Source organism: Ascaphus truei, chromosome 2 (assembly GCF_040206685.1).
Source record: "Ascaphus truei isolate aAscTru1 chromosome 2, aAscTru1.hap1, whole genome shotgun sequence".
Taxonomy (NCBI): Eukaryota; Metazoa; Chordata; class Amphibia; order Anura; family Ascaphidae; genus Ascaphus; species Ascaphus truei.
The window spans coordinates 336,703,686-336,713,193 of NC_134484.1; positions in this window are offsets into that span (position 1 = coordinate 336,703,686).

The window sequence follows — 9,508 nt, forward strand, 5'->3', positions numbered from 1 at the left end:
TTTTCTCTTTTTCTCTAATATATATATACATATATATATATATATATATATATATATATATATATATATATATATATATATATATATATATATATATATATATATATATATATACATATATATATATATATATATATATATATATACAGTGGTTGACAAAGCACCAAAAAATCTACTCGGCAAACACAAAAAAATCTACTCGCCACCTAGTACCAAACGTGTGCTGCTTGGGCCAATATTTACTCGCCCGGGGGTTAAATCCACTCGCCTGGGGCGAGCAAATGTATAGGTTTGTCGAACACTGTATATATATATATAACATACAAACCAGCCCAAAGACCAGTAAGGAGACAGCAACCAACGTGGTATAATCCAAAGAAGTCTGTATTGAAATAAACAGGTACACGAAAGCCAACGTTTCGGTCTCTCAGGGAGACCTTCCTCAGGGCCGTGCGGAAGGTCTCCCTGAGAGACCGAAACGTTGGCTTTCGTGTACCTGTTTATTTCAATACAGACTTCTTTGGATTATACCACGTTGGTTGCTGTCTCCTTACTGGTCTTTGGGCTGGTTTGTATGTTATGTGGATCCCTATGGGACTAGCAACTGCCTTTTGTTTTACATCAGAGTGCTGACTGTTTGATCTTTATATATATATATATATATATATATATAGGTAACAGAGCAGATGGCACACAAATACAGATGAAGACAGGTGCTTAGTCCCATATGAATGAATATAATCAAAGGCTCCTTACCAGGCAGACCAGAGAATCCAGGGAATCCAAAGCAGGCACAGCAAGGAAGAGACAGCACACTTGTTAGCAAAAAGAATTGTATTAGTGAAGCAGGCACAAAACACCAACGTTTCGGTCCTAAAAACAGGACCTTTATCAAGGGAGTGCTTGACCTTTATCAAGCACTCCCTTGATAAAGGTCCTGTTTTTAGGACCGAAACGTTGGTGTTTTGTGCCTGCTTCACTAATACAATTCTTTTTGCTAACAAGTGTGCTGTCTCTTCCTTGCTGTGCCTGCTTTGGATTCCCTGGATTCTCTGGTCTGCCTGGTAAGGAGCCTTTGATTATATATATATATATATATATATATATATATATATATTGTGGTTAGCAGGAATGGGTGCAGTGTGTAATCGCCCCCACAGTGGTTGTTTATGGGTTGCGGGTGGGTCGCTTGCGGCCTTAACCTCTTCATGACCGTTGCTGTATTAACTACTATGGTAATGAAGGGGTTAAGTTGACCCGCAACACCCCCGGAAACCATAAACACCCCCCAAATTCCAAATACCCCCTTAATCCACTGCCGCTCCCCACAGAAAGCATGGTAATGGATGGTTAACCCCTTCATTGCCTTAGCGGTTGGCCGCTAAGGTAATGAATTGGGCTGTTAATGCATTATTCCTGCTTCGGATGCATGGGGGGGGGCTTCGGTGCTGATACTCCTGGGTATCAGCTCTGGAGCCCCCCTGCATCAATCCGAGGCAGGAAAAGGGCCAGATTTTTTTTTTATGTCACCTATCGCCGCTCAGCACCAGATTTTTGCCAACTTCTGTTGGCGGAGCGATTTGGAGAAAATCTCTCCATTTTATAGCCCCGATCAGCGCCGAGATGCTGATCGGGGCCACTAGAATACGGCGGATTTTAAAACTGGCGAGATATGGCTTCTCGCCACCCGCACGGCGAGTTTTTTAAGAACACATACAAAACTAGCGGGTTTTACTCAGCTCGTCAGTTTTTCGCCATGTTCTGAATTGCTGTAAGCAAATTTGGCAAATTACTGGCGATATTAGCCTTCTCGCTGCTCTCTGCATAGGCCTCTTAGTGTTCAAGCAGGGCTGACAATGGCACCCTCGTAGCTCCAGAGATTGAACAACAAAAAATGTATATGAAATAACAAAATTGGTGAATTCAAACTATATATGTACCTTTTTTCTTTTTAGATATATTTATTTTTTATTCATATAGTCCTACTAGCACCACCTATTGACCAAGTAGTTTACAATGTTTCATACAGATGTAGCCAACCGTATCCCAACCGCAAGCAGCAGCGACTGGGCAGTACAGTTGGCTACAGCTAACATTATCACAGCAAGGGTCCCTGCTTTGAATGGGAACCCCCTGCTGTGATAATCACTAGCTAAGCTTTCCTCAGGCTCCTTGCATCAGCTCTGTCCCAGCAAGGTCTGAAACTGCAACCAGCAAGGTCTTCTGGCATTTGTAGTCAGCTCAGTGATGCCAGTGCCCTTATATTGCACATCAAGCCACATAAGGGCACTCTGACATCACTGACAGGCTTCATGGGAATTGAAGTTTATAGCAGGAAAATATGTGTTGAACTCCCAGGAACCCTTACAAAGAGGTCAGTGACCCTTGACTTTTGGTTAATTGAAACTTTAGATTCGTGTTCATTAAGATTACCCTCAAAAATGTGTGTTTTAAAACACTTTAAGATTCAGTGGAATAAATTAGTCCATGTTACCACAACATGCAAATCTTAATGTGGAACACCTACTGTACGAAACATACTTTTTATGAAATTGGTTGGGCCACCTCTTTTTCTCTTCAATCCAGAAGTTTATGTTAAGTCTCGGCTTCTTCTGGTAAGGCACCGTGCTGAAGAAACTGCATGTCGTAAAAAAGAAGAGGTGTGATATGATCATTCCTAATGTAAAAGTTTGTGCGACATTTTATAATGTATTTCAGTTTCAGTAATATTCATTTTTTAATGTTCTATTGAAAAATGCTTATACCTCTTTGTAAACTGAAGCCATTTGATTTTGTGCTGATAACAACAGATAACAGATTTGTATTTATTATCATTGTTCTTTGTGAGATTGATTTACTTTGAATGTTTTACATTTGAAATTATGAAAGGTGGCGATCGACCCATGAGTTTTTTTGGGGGGAAGGGGAAAGGGAGGTGTAGACGGACGTTCACAGAGGTACACAATTAGGAGGCTTTATAATGTGAAATTATAATAGGCTTTATTGTGCCTGTTCCTTTTCATCAGGAAATTATCCAAACACAGGGGGGGGGGGGGGGGAACAAAGCTTCCATTCACTTGGGAGTATTTCTAGTGAAATCCTATGCAATTAGTTCACATCTCCATTAGTTAAGCATGTCTCGCAGCCCCAAAATATATAGCATGAAAATAAGCAGATATAAGCAGTCTCTTAAGAATAAAAGTCTTATCTGTTTCTTGGAGGGAAAATCTTCTCACTTCCTGGTTCAGCTTCAGGGGTAGTAGTTTTCCCTGTATCTTGAAATCAGCTCTGCTGTGCAGAGCTCAAGACCGGTCAGCTCCAAAGGTCAGCTCTCAGTCAGAGCTAAGGAGAGAGACACTTCCTGTCTCAAAGGCAGGCTTTTGTAAGCAATCTAATCAGGCAGGTGGTGTTTAGTAATTAAGTACCACACTGCTAGATTAAAGGCACATTACTGAACAGGGATAAGTCCCCTGTTACAGGAGGTTAATAACATCAATGGATTTAGCTATAACCGCAGTTCAAAAATCCAATTTCCAGCACTGTGATCAAGTCCTCATGGATTCCTGCAGATTTAGTATGCAAACCTGTGATATTCACTTCTATAACACAGTGTTTGTTTATTTGTTATGTTATGTCCAAAGATAAATTGTGTATTTGTTTAACAAAAAATAAGAGTGCTGATAGTTTTTTTGTTTTGTTTTGTTTTTTTTTACTTTGAACCTTTTGGTTGAACAGTATGACAATTTCTAAAGTTATCTGTATGAATAAAAAATATTCGGAGAATCATATTTTTTTTTCTTTAAACATCACCTTTGGCAATCACGCCTAGCATGTTACAAAAATGTGTTACAGCTTGTGTGGGTAAACAGTATCACCTCTCAATAAATTACATATCAAAAAAACACATAGCAATGCCCCATTGTTATTGCTGGGTTGCATCTCATACAAAGACAAATTTCCATAGCCAATTCCAATCTGACTTTTGCCCCAAACACGCCACAGTAACTACCCTCCTAAAAGTTTACAATGAGATCCAGTATGGAACTGGAACAACACACACACAGGAAGAGGCGCAGCTTTGGATGTTAGTGCCGGTGGGGGGAGGAGGGGTGTTGGGGGGAGGAAAGGCCGGCGATCCGAGCAGGAGGCTGCCCACTTCCCCCTACCGCCCACCCCAGTGGCCAGTCAGCCGCGACCACCACCCGCAAGGGCAACCAGGGGTAAGGGTGAGCCGAGGATGAAGGGAGCGCCGAGGAGGAAGGGAGCGCCGAGGGGGAAGGGTGCGCCGAGGGGGAAGGGAGCGCCGAGGGGGAAGGGAGTGCCAAGGGGGAAAGGAGCACACACACCCCTGTCGGGCGCACCTAACGCCCAGGGCAGCCAGACCCAGAGCAGAGGGGGGACACCGCACGGTGAGCAGCCACATGAGAGTTCCGCCCCCCCCCCCCCCATTTTTGGAAACAGAGACAGACACACACAAAGAGAGCAAGACAGACACACACACAGAGAGCAAGACAGGCACACACAGAGAGAGCGAGACAGACAGACATAATTTACAGCATGAGATGAGAAGTGAGTGGCTGCTTCTCCTCCTGCTGCGGACCGGGAGCGCGCACGCTTCATTGGAACGCATATGAATATTTATATGCCTTCCAATGAATGAGGAAACAGACAGGAAACAGAGGGAACTGAGAGCATTACATCGCCCAGTCGCATAAATTTTCGCCGATCAATCACAGGAGAACAGATTGATCGGCAGCTTTGCTATTCACTAGGTAAGTTAGGATTGCATAGATGAGATATTGAAGTTGAAAAAAAACACTTAAAAAAATCGCCAGCAAGAACTACAGCTTTAAATAGACCCTGGTACATTTTTATGTGTACCTTGATTAAGCGCAATGGCGCGAAACGCATAAGTGGGGTTTATACTTCCGTTTTTTAACATGACCCAATAAATTCATTGATTTTTATGGGAACGCACTTCTCTGGATTCTTTCAATTTTTCTGCTTGTAGTGCTCTATTTTTTCTCCTTCATTTTCTTGCAACCAATTCAAACGCACTGCACACCGAGAATCCTAGGACTCATGGGGTTGAAGTTTGGATGCTGCACTAATGAAGTGAGTTCTCCTGTGATTACACAGCATCATTTATCTCCCTAGTTGGCTGAAGAACGGTATGATCAATTTATATACGCTGTTATTTCTGGACACTAGATGTACTAAACCTTTTCTACTATGATTTGTGAGGTTTTCCAGGCAAGCGTTTGTCCTACCTACTCATACCTTTATATATCAATTGTATGATACCTAAAGGGTACTTTTTGCTGGAATATATATGTTTTATATAAACAACAACAGAAAGGCCAGCGCAACACACAAAATGGCACAACATATAGTACAATACTTCAGTGCTTCTCTGCTCATGAGTAAGGGTCATTTAGTTAAACCCTTTGGCCAAAGGACTACAGCCACTTCACGGCATGACCAATTGCAGCTCCTAACACTACCTTTTAAAATTCTCGTGTACCTCTCTTTTTTGCTGGAGGGAGAAAGACCATACTGGGTCTTTGATTCACAGGAACATGCTAAAAACTGCTAATTGGAAAGTGGGGAGGGGTGAGCTTTAAACCCTTGGGAGGAGGGCCACACCTCCAAACAACAATAGTTGCATTAACCCAGAAAGCTCCATAACCCAAAACCCACCCTCACATCATATATACAGCATATGTGTCAAAATCCAATGCTACTCCACGTTTCTTCTATGTTAGACTTCCTCGGGGGATAATCCCTGCCCCTGAGGAAGTCTAACATAGACAAAATACGTAGGGCAGTGTCTTGCAGTACACAGACTTTGGGGGGCATTCACTCACCATTGGTGGACTTCAGCCTAGAATAGGTTCCAAGTATTCAGCCAAGTGACTGCTTATCTGCCGTGCAGCAGGATCAAAGGCTGTTTGGGAATGCTGTCTGTCCAGCTCCTGTGTTGTGACCCAGGGTGGTCTGAATGCTCACCTCAAAGACACTTATGCAAGTGCATCACTTTGTGTTTTTTTTAATAATTAAAGCAATTTAAACTATATTTGCTTTGTTTTTCTTGTATGTGGGATTCCCCTCCCTCTCTTTTTTCCCTGTGGATCATTTGGGAAATCATTTCTGGCGGTGTGAAGCACTTACCTGGATGATTTCTGAGTTGGTTACTCTATATGTAATGCTCGGCCTGCCCACAAGCCAGACGAGACCCCGGGACTGAGGTGGAAAGGAGTAATACCACACACATAACAGTAAATGGGGGCACGGCCGGAGTGTTGAAGTAGCGTAGATGGTCCGGGTAACAAAAATAGAAAGGGTACAATATTTGCCAACTCCAGCGGTGGAAGGTAAAGTCCGTAAGCCAATGGTCATGGAATGGAGAGAGCAGCGTGTCCATAAGCCTGGGTCGTGGAGTGGAGAGAGCAGCATAGTAGATTGTCCGTAAGCCGTCTCCAGGGGATATAGAAGTCTGCAAGGTAGAAAGTCCAACGCCAATTCCAAGGGGTACCAGAGAGCAGCGTAAACGAAGTCCAAAGCCAAAGGTCAAAATCCAGGGAGGTCAGCAGAATATCCAGGGACAGTGTAACAGGGGATTTATCCCTGTTCAGGAAATGTGCCTCTAATCCAGCAGTGTGGTGGTTAACTGCTGATAGTCAATTAACCAACACCACCTGGCTGATTAGGTTTGTTAGAAAAACCTGCCTTTGAGACAGGAAGTGAGATTTTTCCTGAGTCTCACAAGTTGTGTGACTGACCATAGGAACAGACGTTTTGAGCCTGCCAGAGACTGCACGCTGCTAGCAAGACACAGGGGAAAGGACTTCTAAAACCTGGAGAACAATGAAGCCTTCCCCTACAAGAAACAGATAAGACTTTACTTTCTAAGACTTTTTGTATATCTGCACATATCAAGATATATGTTTGGGGCTGGGAGACATGCTAATCTAAAGGGAGTTGTTGACTGCATAGGTTTAACTAGAAATACTCCCAAGTGGAACAGAAGCTTTGTTTGACCCCTTATTTGCATACGTTTGGATGATTTTCTTGTGTTAAAGAAACAGGCGCAATAAAAACCTTATTTAATTTCACCTTAAAAAGTCTCCATTGCATACCTCTGCACATGTCCTCTTAAAGACAGGAACAGGAACTGAAAGACAAAAGGGGACAGGCAACAGCAGACAGCACCAAGGTACAGAAGCTATGCAGAGCAAAGAGGAAATGGTGACGGGAGACTAAATAGGGGGCTGGGACCTATCAGAGAAAGGGGAGGAATGGAGGAGTGACCCGAGGGAGGGCCTGATAGGGGAGAAGTGTCTAGGAGGCTGTGGCCTATCGGAGCAAGGGGAGGGACGGAGGAGCAGCCCGAGGAAGGACCTGATAGGGGAGAGGTGCCTGGGCAGCTGGGGCCTGTCAGAGCAAGGGAGGAGCGGAGGAGTGGCCCGGGGAAGGGCCTGATAGGAGAGAAGGGCCTGGGGGCAGGACTGATGGAGCAGGGAAGCGCGTGATGCGCGCACCGCATCAGCGGAGACGGAGTCAGATGCCGGCGCCAGAAAATTCCAGCCTGGGTCCGCGCGCGCCTGTAGGGGTGACGCACGTGACCCGGAAGTGTGGGAGCAGCCGTGGAGGGGGCCGCAAGGAGTGAGGCACGCTGCCGGGGAGCCTGGGCGGCACAGAGCAAAGGTAAGGAGGCGCTTGAAGCGCGGATCCTTACACTATACAACCGAACTGCCTGATTTCACGTGGAACACGTGAGTCTAACATTCAAAGATTAATCTAAACGTGTTTCAGATAGACGCACAGTGTTGCACTATTGTTGTTTATTTTCATGTTCCTGGATGAAATTTGGGCCCCTGAATTTTCGTCATCAAGTATTGACTCAGTATCTGTGACTTTGTAAATGGTTGCTGTAGAAACCTATAAGGCTTGTTACATTATAATACATTCAAAATGTGATTCAGAGTTGTTTTTAAAAAAAATGCTAAAAGTATTTTCTCATAGAACAGAACTGATTTATTTAAAAAAAACAGATGTAGGATATTACTTGGTCTGCAGATTTAAAGCAGCAATACTACCTTTTTTCCTGGTTTTTTCTTATTTTTATATGTAATGTATGTGACAATGTACACTCTACGTTCTTACCTAAGCTGTCAATCGTTTGGTGCTCCTGTTATAAATCTATAAAAATCCTGATTGTGTGCCTAACATAATGGCTGCTTCAATCAATGTAACTCAGCAGCTACAATGTATCCTTATATACTAAGCTAACATTATCTATGGTTACCATTTACAGCTCAAACTGCTGGGAATATTGGCAACACATTTTCACAAACAGTAAAGTGTTGCAATATCTTGTGCTGTTTGGGAGGTGGGGTAAAACATGCTACAGAAATCAAAGCACTTTAAAACTAATTACAATGGTATTAAGAGTTGAATAATACAAATAAAAAATGTAGTACGTTTTAAAAATGCAATACTGTAGAACTGGTTTATTTTTAAAAAAAATAGAAAAAAACCATACTGTACTGTATAAGTTTCACATGTTTTGCTGCTTTAATATTACCAACATTCAGACACACCTCTGAAGTAGCAAATATATTTTACAAAAAGTAATGGTTGGTCAGTTTGTTAGATGTGCCGTTATCTTGATAGTGGCATCTGAGGCCCGTTACCCATGCAGCCAACACAGGATGAACGCCACTCTACACAGTGGCGCCCTCTACGCCTTAGAGCCAGTACAGTACTTCAACCTCCGGAAGCTAAAGAAGGCAAGATAGAGGATGCAGCTTTTCTAAGACAGTTTAACTTTGTTACTGCCATAGGGGACTGCAAGTAATGTTTTGCTTTGCAATGCATTACATGTCCCATTGGCAGTGTAGGGGTAAAGCATAATGGCAAGATCAAACAACACACTTATTCAAAATTGTATCCAGATATAGATACTTGTTTTAGCATAAGTACCCTGGAAAAGGTTTAGTATCAAGAAATACCTGTATGTATGAGTGAAAGGTTATCAAGAAATATAATTATTTTAGGGAAAGAATGTGTGTGGTAATTTAATCTAGGTCGAAAAGTACCTTTACATAAAAAAATTTGTGAATACCAAACTCCTACATACAATTATGATCTCATGTTTTTAATAAAGAACATAACTTTTAAAATAAATAACAATTAAAAAGGAGATTCGAATCTTAGGGAGAAATTATTTAAATGAAAGTGGGATGTTGTGCAACTCCAAGTGTCCCTTTAAATACCTAATTAATAGCTCATCTTTAAAAGATCAAAGGTGGACTTCATCTCTCTTCATAAAAATAAAAAATAACATCCCATTATCAGTCCATTTGATTTACTAGTGAGTGAGACGGTCTGACGCACTACTTTCTTTAAAGTTTAGGGGTTTATTTTTTTAAAGAAGCCTACGTCATTTAAAAAAAAAATTAAATGCCTTATAAATAACCCTCCTCTGAAGCTGGTAATTCAGAGT